This window comes from Molossus molossus, unplaced genomic scaffold (assembly GCF_014108415.1).
Source record: "Molossus molossus isolate mMolMol1 unplaced genomic scaffold, mMolMol1.p scaffold_m16_p_9, whole genome shotgun sequence".
Classification (NCBI taxonomy): domain Eukaryota; kingdom Metazoa; phylum Chordata; class Mammalia; order Chiroptera; family Molossidae; genus Molossus; species Molossus molossus.
In genome coordinates this window covers 103,808,282-103,825,779 of record NW_023425403.1, presented here as the reverse complement: position 1 = coordinate 103,825,779, position 17,498 = coordinate 103,808,282, and the positions used below count along the sequence as shown (strand labels likewise).

The 17,498-nt window shown below is 36.3% G+C and overlaps 1 pseudogene; it reads right to left on the bottom strand.

The window, feature by feature from the left end:
* Nucleotides 1-8,857: 8,857 nt before the first annotated feature.
* LOC118622786 lies at nucleotides 8,858-9,411 on the bottom strand (annotated as a pseudogene).
* Nucleotides 9,412-17,498: the final 8,087 nt, after the last annotated feature.

Here is a 17,498-nt window from a genome sequence, read left to right as displayed (position 1 = left end):
TGCTAGTCATGTGGTTTAAGCCCCCTGACCTTTCTTTCCTCGATTTCACATCTAGGCCTCAGCTGTATTTCAGCCGCTCTACACCCAGCAAAACAGAAAAACCGCAAAACCAGACCAGTGACCACATGGCTGACCTCAGGACCAGTTGCATTGTATAATGACCCTCTTCCCTGGTAGTAGAGACCTCATCCTGAAAGAACACACCTTAAAAGTTGAATAGTTTATTAAGGTCTTCCCCGGGGACCTCCCCTGAAATCTATACCCTTAAAATCTTTAGGACGAAGACCACAGTGCCCTCTCTCTCCCAGGAGCATGCCTGTCCCTTTTCTTCCCTCAACTCTTCCCCCTCCCACTCCAACCTCCTTGCCATTACCTTCCTCTCTTCTAAGCTCCAAGGACCCTTCCTTTACCTTTATAACCTGTTTCTTCAGTCTATTTCTTCTGCATATTACTTCTTCTAACTGTGATTTTCCAAATAAATGTTCACTTATAATTTGGGTCTTGGCTCTGAATTCTTTCCTCACCAGAACTCAAGTACTGAAGTTGCCATACCCAAGTCCAGTCTGACCCCACGTGTCTAACACCTGGTGCTATTCTTGCTCCCCACAACATTATCACTCTCAATTTCGAAGTCAATATTTGCAAGTCTTTGTTAGTATATGTATTCTGTATTGTTATGTTTTATGTTTGTTGTGTAGAGCATATACTTAAATTTTGTGTGTATGTACAATTGTCTATTTTAATGTGTTTTAAATCTTAAATCTTTCCAGAATAACTCTCTTTCAATATGATGTTGCTTTTGTCATTTTCTTTTACGATTTCTAATTTTATAGTTAATTTTCAGTCAATTTTATTTTCCATCCAGACTACATTGCTTGTTATTATTTTGTTCAATGACGTGGATGATAGATAACTTGTTATAAATCTAGTAATGGCTACCTACAAATGTCTTGATAAACTGCTTTCTTTAAAGTGTTTTGGTTTAATTATTTTTTATCATTCCTTCTGGTATTAAAAACTGACAAAGCATTAGATAAAATTTGAACAAATACAGGGTGAGGCAAAAGTAGACTTACAATTGTTCATATGGAAAATAACACAATAGGCCCTAACTGGCTTGGCTCAGAGATTAGAGCATCTGACACCAATGAATTACGGATTTGATTCCCAGTCAAGGCACATAACTTGGGTATGGGTTTGACCCCCGGTCCTGGTAGGGGTCATGCAGGAGGCAACAAATCGATGTGTCTTTCTCACATCTCTCTCTCTCTCCCTCCCTCTGACCATATCTGAAAAAAAAAAAATCAATGGAAAAATATCATTGGTAAGGATTAAAAAAAAATAACACAATTAAAATAATAATACAAGAGTAAACTCTGTTTTGCATACTCACAACTTTAAATCTACTTTTGTCCCACCCTGTATATAAGGACAAATAATCTCAAAATACAGGAGCTATAGTATTGTAGTAATATAAAAAGCACTTTTGGATTTAGATAAGATCACGCATGTAATTATTTTTCACCTGACAGCTTTCTTTCTCTGGATGGTGTTCATTTCCCCATCTAAAGGAAAGTGGATAGGCTGGCAATAATAGCAGTCGATCCTTCAAGATGCATGATCTTTATAAAGACACAGACTCCCTACAAAACAGAAAGAGTCTACGTAGGCTATCATTGCAGGTAATCTCATAAAGACATTTCTTTGCTTAGAAGTACTCCTTATCATCATTAATTTCTAATTTACTACAAAGAATTTCCTCTGGGTCTTTTGTTTTTCTTCCTCCCCTCCCCTCCCTTCTCCTCCCCACCTCTCCCTTTCTTCTTTTCTTTTCTTTATTATTATTATTATTATTATTATTATTATTTTGGTATAGACTATTAAAGCTAGAAGGAATGTCAGGGAACAACTAGTTTCACCCCTTAGAAAAATGTTTATGAAATGGATGAGGCTCATTTATAGGACTCCTTTATAAAATCTTCCAGGCTAACATCATTTTATGTAAATTCCATCAATATGTTATCAAATAAAGCACAAAGGAAAAAAAACACTTTCCTATCTATGGTTTCATTTATCTCATTTTACTTCTGCTTTTTGTCAGTCTAACTGATAATTTGTTTAGATGAATATGCCCATCCACAAGGCAGTTTCTATAGTTTGAAATATGACCCACTGATATAAAAATACCCCAAGATATAGTCTAAGTAAAATTAGATAGTGAATATACAATGTGGATTCTAAAGCAAGTGGCATGAAGTGTTTAAAGAATTATTTGTGCCACTTCTTTGACCATTCAAAAAAAATTATGTGAGGTTCCAAGTTAACAAGTCATAACTATCCATGAAATGAATTAGTCTGCATCATGTTGGCTTTTGGCTGATATAACTGTGCTTTAATTCCTATTTTACTGAAGTTCTAGATGAAGAACAGATTATCAGCTCAAACTTATTTCCCAAGTGTGGTGCCTAACACTTTGTTTTGTTCTTTGGGATATCAGATGAAGTTGGTCAGAAAAATAATCTGACTTTGATCATTCTAACGCCAACCAGGAACATGTTATTACAGAAAATGTGCACAGAAAGCAATGCTGTGCCCGTCTCACTTACACAAGTGCAGTGGGGCAGCTATAATCTGTTCTGATAAAACACAGATGGTCTCTGCAAGGCCTCCATTCGTTTTTCTTCCTGAGTGCTGCAGTTAATCAATCAGCTGCATTTTCTTCCTGAGTGCTGCAGTTAATCAATCAGCTGCATTTTCTTCCTGAGTGCTGCAGTTAATCAATCAGTTGCATTTTCTTCCTGAGTGCTGCAGTTCATCAATCAGCTGCATTTTCTTCCTGAGTGCTGCAGTTCATCAATCAGCTGCATTTTCTTCCTGAGTGCTGCAGTTCATCAATCAGCTGCATTTTCTTCCTGAGTGCTGCAGTTAATCAGCTGCATTTTCCTGATCTTTCCCCAGAAAGATCATCCACTCAAGTGCTCTTGTTCCTGTTCATTGACAGTACTGAGACCACCCATGTGACATCTTGGGAGAACTTACCCATAATAAAGGAGAATTCCGAGAGGACTAGGCAGTGGTCAAATCTACTACCAAACTTCATGTTTTTTGTTACGTTTATTATAATCTTGGAAAAAAAATATGTCCTGTTATAATAATTTAAGAAGTGCAACATAGTATTGTGGCACAAAATTATTAACTCATAACCCCATCAGTGGAAGGTGAATACTATTAATATTTTTACATATTCCCTTTGTTTCCTCCTTGTCTCTCTATAAGGTACACATTTAAAAACTTAGTCTTTTCCCTTTTTTTTCAATTCATGAATAATTTATCATATTCCTACAAATCTTTCTAAAATATATTTATTTGCTAATGTTTTTCATTGAATTGATCTAAATGTAGTTAGACAAGCCCTAATTTTTTTTTTTTCATTTTTAACTTCTAGTTTTTATGACGTCTAGTTTTATGACTAAGTTCTTGAACTAGATTCCTGGAATTAGAATTAAAAAGTCAAATAATTAAATATTTGTAAGACTATTAACAAAAATAATCTAAGTGCCTACATTTTACCAAATCCTCACCAACAACAGCTATATTGATATATTAAATTTGTTAGACATTTTTCAGTATTAAGGGATTGACTTTTAAATATTAATCTTTTTTTATTAGATGGAATTTTATATATTATTATTATTATTGTTGAAAATATCACAGATGTGCCTCCTTTTTCCCCCTAATGACCGCCTCCTCCCCACCCCCTTGCTTTCCCCAAACTAATGTCTGTGTCCATTGGTTGTGCACATATGCATAGAAGTTCTTTGGTTTATCTCTTCCTTCCCCTTGACACCCCCATCCCTCTGAGGTTTGTCAGTCTGTTCTCTACTTCCGTGACTCTGGATCTATGTTGGTTGACATCTTACTTTGTTCATGATATTCCATAAATAAGTGACATCATGTGGTATTTGTCTTTCTCTGATTGGCTTATTTCGCTCAGCATAATACTCATCAGGTCCCTCCATGTTGTCTCAAAGGATAAGAGATCTTTCTTTCTTACAGCTGCATAGTATTCCATCGTGTATATGCACCACAGATTTTTTAATCCACTCATCTACTGATGGACACGTGGGCTGTTTCCAGATCTTAGCTATTGTAAATAGTGCTGCTATGAACATAGGGGTGCATATATTCTTTCTGATTGGTGTTTCAGGCTTCTTAAAATGTATTCTTAGAAGTGGAATATTAATTTTCTATTTATATTTTTTTACTTGTGAATATCTTTTGTTTTAATATTTTTATATTTACATTACTTATGACATGCAATATACTATATACTCTATTACATATATCATATATAGAAAGTCTTGTCATTTTAAATTTACCAAGAACTTTATCTAAAAAAATTATGGGTATTAACTTACCCATGTGCATTTTTTAACTATGAAAACTTCACAGATATTTTCTAAGACCAGAAGGTCTTCAATTAGACTGCTACATGAGACTATTACTCTACAAGTACAGCACTGTACCTTCATAATATTATCCACAATCTAAAATTTTAAAAATGCACTGAAACTAAAATATCTTCATAAGAATTTTGTAAAATTATTTAGAAGCAAAATTTGATATAACTTTATATGCTTTTAAAATCTGTGACAAGGGATTTCTCAATGAGAAATATAAAAGTAGGGTAGAAAGCAAAAAAGTTCTTCCCTGTGATCAAAGCTCTTCAACTCTACTGTGTTCTGTGGGCATATGTATCTTTGTGTCATATGCACCCTATTTATTATAACGCCAAGATATATCTCAAAATCAGTTTAATCCTGTTTTCATCACTCCCTGGGTCCTCTTTTCTCCTTCTTTGCATTTTTAAAAATAGTTTTATATACCACACTTAGTGAGAATAATGATATATTTTGTATTATATATTCAAACTCTGCTGATATATTGATGCATTTGATTCAAATAAGACAATATTTTCATTAAATTTTAAAAAAGAAGAACTTCTCAAGGATCCTAGCTAAGGAAGAGTGGACCTTAATATGAGTTATACAAAAATTCTGTTTCATAGACTCAGCACTGAGATATATCTTCTGGCATAAAACATGATTATTTAGCCCTGGCTGGTTTGGCTCAGCGGTTAGAGCGTTAGCCTGTGGCCCAGAGAGACCCGGGTTCAGTTCCCACTAAGGGCATGTATCTCAGTTGCAGTTTGTCTCTGGTCCTGGTTGGGTCGTGCAGGAGGCAGCCACTTGATGTATCCCTTTCACGTCAATGTTTCTCTCTCTCTCTCTCCCTCCCACTCTAACTGAACAAAAGATGGGAAAATGTCCTTGGATGGGGATAAAAAAAAATGATTATTTAAATATATTTGCAAATGATTATAGATAAATGTTACTGCATTTATGATTAAAAAAATACTTATTCCAAAATTAGTTATGGCTGAAAAAAAAAAAATTTGAATATAAATGCTTTTCAGTAAAATAGTATCTTCTTCAGTCTCTTAAAAAGACACAGAATTCCTTTGTGGAACTAACAATTCTATTTAGCTGTGTGTAGAAGCCGTGGGCTAGGGATTTCCTAATGAGAAATATAAAAGTTGGGTATGCACCAGAACATTCTTCTGTGTGATGAGAGTTCATAAATTCTACTGTATTCTGAGTGTGTGTATATGCACGTTGTATGTTGTTTTTGTGTGAGTCATGTTCATTTTAATGCCAAAATATGTTTCAAATCTGTTTGATTCTGTAATCTTCACGTCTTGAATTATCCTTGTCTCTTTTTTCCTAAGAGATCTCATTGTTCTCATGGCTTCAAACTCCCTGTGCTGGACACAATAATGACCCCAAAGATGCCCACATTCTAATGCCTACAACAATGTTAGGTCACACATTATCCTACATGGAAAATGGACTTTGTAGGTGTGATTAAGGGTCTTGAGATGGGAAGATGGTCTGGAATGACCTGGGTTAGAATCAGAGAAGATGATGTAATAAGGGAAGCAGGGGTCTTAAGCAGAGATGCTCATGAAGTTGCAACCTCAATAACTTGAAGAACAAAGGAGCATGAGCTATGAGAATGCAGGCAGCCTCTGAAAGCTTAAAAAGACAAGGAAATGGATACTGTTCTTGAGCACCCAGGAGGAACATAGGCCTGCCGACCATTGATACCAGCTCAGTGAAACTTATTTCAGGTTGCCAACATCCAGAACTGTAAACCAATGATACAGTGGTAATTGATTATAGAAGCAATAAGAAACTAATACATTCCCCTCTCAGCAAACAATTTCCAGTTGATGTCTTCACTGAGACCAGGCTTCTGAGTTCTAGATCTTATATCCTGCTTTCCACTTGACATCTCTGTTGGAGTGTTTCAAAGGGGCTTCAAGGTTAGCGTTGTCCAAAGCAAACTGTTCAGTTTCTTCTGTAAACCTACTTTTCTAGTTTCCATATATCAATACACTGTAGACAAGCCACACAGTTAGCCAACTCATTAATTTGGAGAGAATCCAAAATGGACAGATACAACTTCCTCCTTTCCTTCATTCCCCTAATGTAGTTAATCCTTTAGTCATGGTGATGATTCAGCCAAGTGTACTTCACGCCTGAGCACTGCTGTCTTTCTCTACTTCACCATGCTGCCTAAATAGACCAAGCCAGCCATCGTTTATGTGTACTTTGCCTCTTTCACTTGTCCCCACTTCAATCTACACACTTCCCAAGCAGTCTTTTAGTATCAATCATCTGCTCAGTGTCCTATAATTCATGCCCAGTTTCTTCAGCATGTATACCCTCCGCATACAAGTATCCATAGAGTCTAGTCCCTATTGACCTTCCCAACCCATCCTGTGCTGTTTCCACTCCCCACACAGCCATTTCCTTTCAGTTCCACCATGATACTATGCTCTCTTACACTGTAGGGCCTTTCCCAACATCTCTCCTTTGCATATATACTGTTAGTCACTGCCTCAGACCCTTTCACTCATACTTTAGGTCTTCATTTAATATTATCAACTCAAAGTGGTCTTCCTGACCTTCCATTGTAAATTAAAGTCCTCCATATTTATACTTTAAGTAACCTTTTATTTTTCTTTATAGCTTTTATTATAGTTAATAATTATATTTTGTGGATATTTTTACTTAAGTTCTCTTTTCCTATACTAGATTTTAAATTCCACAAAGTCAAGAGCTACATTTATTGGCTAACCATGGTATTCTTTTATGTGCTACAGTGGCCAGAGCATGGAAGATAAATATTTGATAAACAATGAAAAGATAAATCAGGAGAAATTATGTTCTAAACTCAAACATGTAGCCATTTTAAATTCTGATTAGCATCTTGAATAACAATTTTGATATTGGAAAAGTCAGGTGCCAAAATATACATTATAACATCTGTATAAGGAGTGGAAGCAATATATGGGTTGTTGATGGCACTGGACTGATACACCCCTTTCTTATCCATTCTCTTGGGCCTCCAACTTTACCTTAATTCTTCAACCACCATATCTTCCCTAAACATCCCCAGCCTCATTCATGTGAATGCAAATGACACAGACAAATTTGCTTTGATTTAAGTAAACCAGTCTTAAAATACTGAGTAGAAGTCATGTTTCCTTCTTCAAAGCACTATTTGCAGAATCAAAGACAAAGAACATAGTGAAATTGGAAAGAAAGTCAAGTTCATTTTTTGATCACGTACTCATCATATATGCATTTCAATAAGCAAAAATTTATAATTTTAATATAATCTAATTCATCATTGATCTTTTTTATATCTAGTTTAAGTAATATTGGCTTAATCCAACATCAAAAGTTATTCTCTCATGTTCTCATATAGAAGCTTTATTTCTCTACCTTTATCACTTCAATCTTCATTGGAATTAATTTTCATATATGCATTAAGACAAGGACAAGAAGTTCTTTTCCTATATGGATCTCCAATTGATCTAGCATCATTTATGAAAAGGCAGAAGCATCTTTATCCTTTTTGGGTAACCATAAATGTCTAGATATGTTTCTAGACATTCTATTCTGCTTCATTAGTCTATCTTTTCTATCCTCACCCAACAGTGCCATCTTAATCATCATAGTTTTGTAGCTTTAAAATAAATTTGGATATTTAGAACTTCTTTTTTTTCCAAGATTGTCTTTATTGTCTTTAGACCTTTGCATTTCTCTTTAAAATTTAAAATCAACTTGCCAATTACACACACACACACACACACACACACACACACAGATGAAATTTTCATTGGGATTACAGAGAATCTATACAATTGGGAAAAATTTTGCATCTTAGAAGTAATGTCTTTCAATCTATTAACATGATATGTATCTCTGTTTATTGGGTCTCTTGATTTCTCTCAGTAATATTTTTATAGCTTTTAGTATAGAAGTTTTGAATATCCTTGTTAAATTTATTCTGTACTGTGTTGGTATTGAAAATGATTCCTAAAGTCTAATATTTCCATACATTTGAATTCTATTTTTTGCTCGTGTATAAAAATATAATTGATTTCTATTTTATTAAGAAAACTTGCTACATATAGTTATTATTTGATAGCTTCTCTGTAGATTTGGATTCTTCACATAACCAATCATATCTGTAAATAATGACAGTATATTTCTTCCTTTCTATTGTTTTAAATATCTGATTTTAATCTTTTATCTGTTTTTTGCCTTTTTACATTGGCAGGACACAATGTTAAAATTGTAAGTGGTTAAACATCTAAGCAGGTATCTTGGTATAATTTCCTTTTGTCCCAAAAGGAAAGCTTTTATTTTTTTTACCATTAATGTGATACTTGTGATTTTTTTTTTTTTTTTTTACTTTTATTAGTTTTTATTTTATGCTGAATTTACTCCCGGGTCATAAGTTTTTGTTTCTTCAGTTTCTTCTGGGATATCTTTTTCTTCTGTGCAACCTCCTCTTCTGGTTTAGGAACAATCTGCTCTTTCTCAGTGAGGATCATCTCAATGTGGCAGGGAGAGCTCATGTATGGGGTAATCCGCCCATGGGCTCTGTAAGTTCTACGGCGCATCTTGGGAACTTTGTTTACCTGGATGTGCTCAATAACCAGAGAATCTACATCTAAACCCTTAAGTTCAGCTTTGCTCTCTGCATTTTTAAGCATGTGCAGCAAAAACTCCGCACTCTTTTTGGGCCACCGACCCCGTGTCCAGCCCCACTGTTTCGCCTGGGCACACCTACCAACTCCACCACTGTAACAACGGAAAGGCACACATTGCTTCTGTAAAGTGACATCCTTCAGATACTTGGTGGCTTTTCAAATATGCATACCTTTGATGGCCTGGGCAGTTTCCCGAGTGTTCTTAAAGTGAACACGAAGATTTGAACCTCTTGACTTGCATGATTTTGTGGGTTTTCTGGGTCAAGTGAATAGCGCACCATTTTCAGAGGTCACCTCTGGCCACTTTTGGGAAAAGGACTACTTGTGATATTTTTAAGTAAAATTTTTATTAGATAAATTTTCTTCTTTTCCCAGTGTGCTAACAGTTTTTATCATAAATGAACATTAAATTTTCTGTGTATATTAAGATATTTTATTTTCTATTTTTTTTTCAATGTGCTAAATTACATTGGTTGACTTCAAATGTAAATGTTATCTTACATTCCCTATATAAGTCAGTTTCTAACATAGATGAGATTTTTGGCTATTATTTTGTTTAAGGAGTTGGCTTTTATAAACATAAGTAAATATGTCATAAAGTGTTCTATTCTTATTATTTTTAAAAATATGTTTTTATTGATTTTTTTATAGAGACAGAGGAAGGGAGAAAGATAGAAACATCGATGTGAGAGAGACACATCGATCGGCTGCCTCCTGCATGTCCCCAACTAGGGATCGAGCCAGCAACCCAGGCATGTGTCCTGACCAGGAATTGAACCCTCTCAGTCCATGGGACAATGCTCACTCCACTGAACCACACCAGCCCGGCTATTATTATTATTAATTGAAATATGTTTTTATTGGTTTTAAAGAGAGAGGAAGGGAGAGGGGATAGAGATAACAAGATTGGCTGCCTCCTGTATGCCCACTGCACACCCCCTGAATACCTCCTGCTGGGGATCAAGCCAGAACCCTGGGCATGTGCCCTGAGCAGGAATCAAACCAGCAGGGTCTTGGTGAAGGGGTCAATGCTCAACCACTGAGCCACACTGGCCAGGCTAAAGATTTTTTTTAAATAATATTTCTGAGTGATTTTTATATCGTGGTCATCCTCTTATAAAATAACTTGTCAAGAATTTTTTCAGCCCTGGCTGGTTTGGCTCAGCTGTTGTAGCGTCAGCCTGGGGACCAGAGAATCCTGGGTTCGGTTCCCGCTAGGGGCATGTACCAAAAAAAAAAAAAGAACTTTTTTTCAATTTTCTGGGAGAATTTGCATAAACTTGGTGTTATTACTTCCTTATAGTTGTGTAAGAATACACTGCTGAAGGCGGGACTTTCCTTTCTGGAAGGTTTTCGAAGTTATAGATTTTATTTCCCTAAAATAAATATTTAATTTTTGTCTTTTTAATTTGTCCATTTCACCTAAATTTTTACTGGTAAATTTTCCTTAAGATTCTCTTACCATTTTGATGTCAACAGGCTGTAGTGATATCTCCTTTTACAAACGACATTTGATGCTATGTTAACAAGATTTTCATTTTAATCATAATAAAACGTTTGTCTTTATCATCGGTAATTCAGGGAGGGTTATACTTGCTACAGTGAAAGTGCTCCGGTACGGAAGCACCGTATCCAGGTCAACTGCAGGGACCTACCTGGGAATAGCTGCCAAAGAATGTCCTTTACCCCAAATTCCTTCTTCTTCTAGGACAAAGGAGAAGTTTATGGTCCTTACTCTAGGCCTTGACCTGGTGTCAGAAAATGGGCTCCAGAATGAGTAAAAGAATGAGACGAGGAAAGAAACAGAAGAAGACATTCATGGATAGCCATCTCACAACGGAAGATCACCAAATCCGGGAGACCTCCGGTCCCATTGCCAGGACTGCTTTCTAGAGGCTTCCACTGGCTCTCTGGTTGGTGGGTCTCCAGGTGCATGGTTTACAATCAGAATTTCTCTTGAGCCTTCAAAAAATAGAAAAGAAATCAATTGCATCATTTTTGACAGGAAAATGATAAAAGTTGAGGTAGTATATAAACTTCATAAATTTATTCTCAAAATAATTACATGTCCTTTAAATATATCTTTTTTTTTTTTTTTTTTTTAATCATCACCCGAGGACATTCTTCCATTTTTTGTTCAGGTAGAGTGGGAGGGAGAGAGAGGAACAGAGAGAGAGAGAGAGAAACATGGATGTGAAAGGAACACATCGAGGGGGTGCCACCCGCACGACCGACCAGGGCCGGGGACAAACTGCAACCAAGGTACGTGCCCTTAGCGGGAACCGAACCCGGGTCTCTCAGGACCGCAGGCCGACGCTCTAACCGCTGAGCCAAACCGGCCAGGGCTAAATATATCAATATGTATTCTATCAAAACCAATCAATTTCATTTAGAAATATATTTTTCTTCACAAACATTTATGTCAGTTTTTAAAAATTTTCTTTAATGTAGTCATCTGAGCAGCTTCTCTTACCTTCTGAGAAAATGAACACACTGCTTTAGGGATCAAATCTTTTCTTTGCTCACTGGTCTGAGTCCTATTGCCCAGGAGCCTAGCCTAGCTTCTTCCTCACAGACAGATTTTCTCCCCACCGCCGTCACCAAGTATCACTGCTCTGAGATCCAAACTTAGCAGATTCTATACATTACAGGGGGAAATATATGTATTTATGGCATGGACACAGGGAGGAGTGAAGTGTCTGGGTTCTTAATCTGTTACTGTGTTTCAGTTCTTGAGTAGTCATTTGATATTTTATAGATTAAATTTCCTAATGGAGTTTTTTATCTTTGTATCCATCTCCTTGAACGTATCAATCACTATTATTTTAGAGTCAAGAGGTATCAACTTCAATGTGTGGATCAACTCGACCTCTGCTTCTATGTTTTTTCTTGGTTTTGAATCTGGGAATGCCTGATAGTTTTTATGTAATGCCTGACATTGTATATAAAGACATGTCAATCGATGAGAGAGTGTTATCTTCCTGAATACTTTTTTGAACATCTGATAGGCAGTTATATGAAAAGAAGTTCATCTTGACATAGTCAGGCTTTGAGCCATCAGAGGCTGGTTTTCAGTCGTTTTAAACACCCTTACTCCTAGGGTGTTGTACTTCTGGTAGCATAACTAACTATTGGGGGGGAGGGGTGTTTAATAAGGCACCTTGAATTTCAGATTCCTCAATTCTAATTTTTACCTTTCTGGAACTTGTGAAGGTGCTGATCATTCAACTCAAATTCTCTGCCTCATAGCAGTTTTTTTTTTCTTCCTCAGTATCTCTACCTATTAACCTATATTACTTATTAATTAGGAAATGACTTGTATGAAAAATAACCTCATTTCTCTGTTTTTTTCTTTCTTTCTGGGATTGCCTCTTACGTTCCTCCATTGAACTCCAACATCGGTTATCTCATTCCTGTAAGAAGCTGCAAGCATGGATCATCTTCCTGACCTTACCAGCTGCTTTCTGCTCAGCTTCCGGCTCTGCAGCCAGGCCAAAGCAGGATGAGCAACTGCATGGAAAACAGTGTGGAATGTCCAGCTCACCTCAGCGGGTTTTCCTTCCCCCTGAAATCTTAGATCCTCGATCTCTGGCTCTCTTAGGCAGCTTCCCAATGTCCTCGGTGACCTCTTCTTTAATCCCAACAACCACAAATTTGGTCTCCATATCAACAATTTTGTTATTTCAAGAACATTATATAAATGGGTCACATCATACAGTATGTGACTCTTTCAGAGTGACTCTTCTCACTTAGCACAATTAAAGCCATCCAAATTGCTATGTATATTGCCCGGCCAGTGTGGCTCAGTGGTTGAGTGTCGACCCGTGCACCAAGAGGTTGCTGGTTCAACTCTCTGTCAGGGCACATGCCCAGATTGTAGGCCTGGTCCCCAGTGAGGGGCATGTAGGAGGTGGCCAATTGATGTTCTCTCTCATCAATGTTTCTATCTCTCTCTTCCTCTCTCTCTAAAACAGCAGCAACAACAAAAAGTTATGTATATCATTGCCCCTTTCTTTTTATTGCTTAGTATTTCTGAGTATTTCATGGTATAAATGTTCCACAGCTTGTTTAACCAATGATTCATCTACTGAGGACATGTTGACTGTTTACAATATTGGATTATTACAAATGCAACCTTGATGAATGCTGTGTATAGCTTTTTGTGTGGACATAAGTTTTTTTTCCCTCTGGGATGAATAACCAAAAGTACAATACTGGGCTGTATGGTAAGTGCATATCTAATTTTATAAGAAATTGCGAACCTATTTCCCCGAGTGGCTATGCCATTTTAAATTTCCACCAACACAGTATGAGTAATCCAATTTTTCTACATTCCCACCGACATTTGTATGGCTACCATTTTTTACTTTAACCATTCTGATAACTGTGTGTTATATCTCATTGTGGTTTTAATGTATATTCCTCTAATTACTAAACAATGTTGCATACCTTCTCATGTGTTTATTTTTCATCTATGTATCTTTTCAATAAAATGTCCACTCAAGTTTTTTACCCATATTTGTTAATTTTTTTTTTCATGTTTAGGTTGAGACTTCTTTATATATTCTAAATACTAGTCCTTTGGCAGTTATGTGAATTGAAAATATTTTATCATAATCTGTGACATGTCTTTTTATTCTTTTAATAGGTAAGGTCTTTGGCAGAGCAAAATATTTTAATTTGACAATGACTCCAAATATTTGCCCCTAGAGAATTACGACAATGTCTATGTCTGGAGAACCTTTCCATGGAATTGCGGGAAGCGTGGATGAGGTGTTCAGCAGTGTTGTTCACAACAGCAGACCCCTGGGAATAATTCAGTGCCACTGCCACAAGTGCGCACGAGGAGGTGCTGGTCCAGCTTCTGATAGAGCAGGCATCTGGGGGCTGGATAGGACCCTCCCCAGAGACCAGGGCTGCTGGGATAGATCCTCTGCCTTCTCCCTGAGGTTTACTTCAATAGTAAAACAGTATGTTCCTGCACAAACATGTGGCATCCCAGCTTGTGTGACTGCTCCTAGAGTGACGGATCCCCACATCACTTAGCTGTGACAGCCACAGTGTTTTCATTTATCAATTCCATAGGGAGGTAGCAAAACTGAATCAGTTTCTAAGTGGGAGCAGGTATACACCTCAACCCAATCCCCACAGCTATACAGCCAGGCTCAGCACAGAGTGAGCACTTAAAATGTTCACCTCCCTGGACAGGGATTATTACGGCTCTTCCCAGATGCTGCCTTGGGTTTAGCTTCTAATCAGCCTGTGTGTTTAGGTGCTGACTGAGATCCTCTTGTCTGGGACACTGATGGGTCTGGACACAATCTCAGCTACTGGAAACCACTAAAAACTAAGAAGGAGGCCTGGACAATCACAAGGAGAGAGAGTGAAGAACCCAGGCTGTGTTGATTGATGACATTTATCTTCTACACAAAACCACTCTGTCAAGATCAAGAGAGGTGGCTGATTTATATAATGTGAGAAACCAACACAGAGATTCCAAAAAGAGGAAGAAGCAGCAGCAGCAGCAGCAGCAACAAACAAATGTGTTTCAAACTAAAAAAAAACATGATAAAGCTTCAGAAACAAATTTTGATGATGGTGGTAAGTGCTTTACCCAATAGTTTAAAATAAAAGTCATAAAGATGCTCATCGAAGCCAGGAGAGCAATACATAAATGAGTCAGAATTTCAATAAATAGAAAATATTAAAATGTATAATACAGAAATATCAGCTATGAAAAATACAATAACTGAATTGAAAATTTTAAAAGATGTTTCAACAGCTAGCTATATAAAGTAGCAGAAGAATTTGCAAACTCCAAGAAAGGGTAGTGAAATTAATCTAAAAAAAAGAAGAAGATGAAAAAAATAATGTAGATAGCTTAAGTAATGTGTGGAACACTGTCAAGCAAACCAATGTATACATTGTAGGTAGTCCTAAAAGGAGAAGAGGTAGAAAAAAATGACAGGAAGTTTATTCAAAGAAATAATGGCTGAAAACGTTAGTAACCTGGGGCAGGGGGAGACCAGTCGTTCTAATCTAGTAAGCTCAGAGAGTACCAAAAGAGATGAATCCAAAGTGACCCACATTAAGACACATTAGAATTAAGTTGTCAAAAGATAAAGACAAAAAGAGAATCTTAAAAGCAACTTAATAGTGTACAAGAGAACTCCCATAAGACTACTAGGAGATCTAAAAAAAACCACCCTGGCCCATGTTTCTCAGTGGTTAGAGTGTCAGTCCATGCACTGAAGGGTCACAGGTTTGATTCCTGGTCAAGGGCACATACATGGGTGGCAGGTTCAATCCCCGGCCCTGGTCAGGGCATGTGTGGAAGGCAACCAATTGATGTGTGTTTCTCACGTTAATGTTTCTGTCTCTCCCCCACTACCTCCCTCCCTTCCACTCTCCCTAAGCATCAATGGAAAAAATATCCTCGGGTGAGGATTAACAAAAACAACAACAACATATAAACAAACAAACACAGCTGCAAGTGAGAGGGAATGAGACAATATATACAAAATGCTGAAAGAAAAACTGCCTACCAAGAATATTCTATTTGACAAAGTTGTTCTTTAGAATTAAATAAAACATTAAAAATTCTCCAGATAAATGAAAGCTGAAGGACTTCATCACCACTAGATTGGCCTCGTAAGAAATGTTAAAGGGAGTTCTTCAATCTGAAATAAAAGGATGCTAATTAGCAACATGAAAACATTTGAAAGTATAAAATTTACTAGTAAAGGTAAATATATAGTTAAGTTTATAATATTCTAATATTGTAATGATAATTGGTATACCACTTAAAACTCTACAATAAGGATTAAAAAACAAATGCACTAAAAATAATTACAGCTACAATAATTTGTTACTGGGTACACAGAGCAAATTGATGTAAATTGTGACAGCAAAAAGAAAATCTAGGGGGACTGTAAAAATGGAGATCTGGTGTATATTTTAACTTAAGTTATTATCAGCTTAAAATAAACTGATATAAATATAAGATGTTTTATATAAGGCTCAGGGTAAACACAAAGCTAAAACATAGCATATACACAAAAGAGAAAGAGAAAAAATCAAAGCTTACCACTACAGCAAGTCAGAAACAAAAGAACAAAAAAACTATGAAACATCAGAAAGCAATGAACAAAATGTCAATGGTAAGTTTATAGCTATCAATATTATTTTAAATGTAAATGGACTACAGTTCTCCAGTCAAAAGACAGAGTGAATGTATGGATAAAAAACAAGACCTAATTGTGTACTACCTACAAGAGTCTCACTTCAGCTTTTAAAGCAAACATAAATAAAAGTGATGGGGTAGAAAATTATCTTGCAAGTGAAGGAAAACTAAAAGAAAGCGGGAGTAGCTATTCTTAGGCAAAAGAGAGTTTAAGCTAAAGATTGTTAACACCAAACAAAGGAGCACCTAAATATATAAGCAAATATTAACAGATGTGAAGGGAGAAATGAACAACAATATAAGAATAGTAGGAGATTTCAATACCCCAATTTCAACATTGACTAAATCATTCAGACAAAATATTAGTATGAAACTTTGGAAATAAACTGCATTAGACCAGATAGATCCAATAGGCATATATAGAACCTTCCATCCCAAAACAGCAGAGTACACATTATTATCAAGAATACATGGAGCATTCCCCATGATATATCATATATAAGTCCACAAAACTAGTCTGAATACGTTTAAGAAGACTGAAATCACATCGAGTCTTTTATGACTAAAATTATATAAAACTATAAATCAATTATAAGAGAAAACTGGAATATTCACAAATATATAGACATTAAACTACATGCTCATGTAAACCAATGGGAAAAAGAAAAAAAATCAAAAGAGACCAAACATATCTTGAGACATTTGAAAATGAGACACCACATAACAAAACTTAAGGGATACAATAAAAATACTTTCTTTCTTTCTTTCTTTCTTTCTTTCTTTCTTTCTTTCTTTCTTTCTTTCTTTCTTTCTTTCTTTCCCTCCATCCCTCCCTCCCTCCCTCCCTCCCTCCCTCCCTCCCTTCCTCTCTCCCTTCCTCCCTTCCTTCCTTCCTTCCTTCCTTCCTTCCTTCCTTCCTTCCTTTCATTTTATTTTTATTACAGATGTTTCTCCTTTTTTTCCCCATTGACACCCTCCTCCCCATCCCCCCCACCCCGTCCCCAGCTTTGTTTTCCGTGTCTATTGGTTAACAGCAAAAATACTTCTAAGAGGGAAATTTATAGCAATAAACATCTACATTAAGAAACAAGAAATATATAAAATAAACAACCTAACTACACCACAAAGAATAAGACAAAGAACAAATAAATGCAAAGTCAGTAGAAGAAAGAAAATAACAAAGAT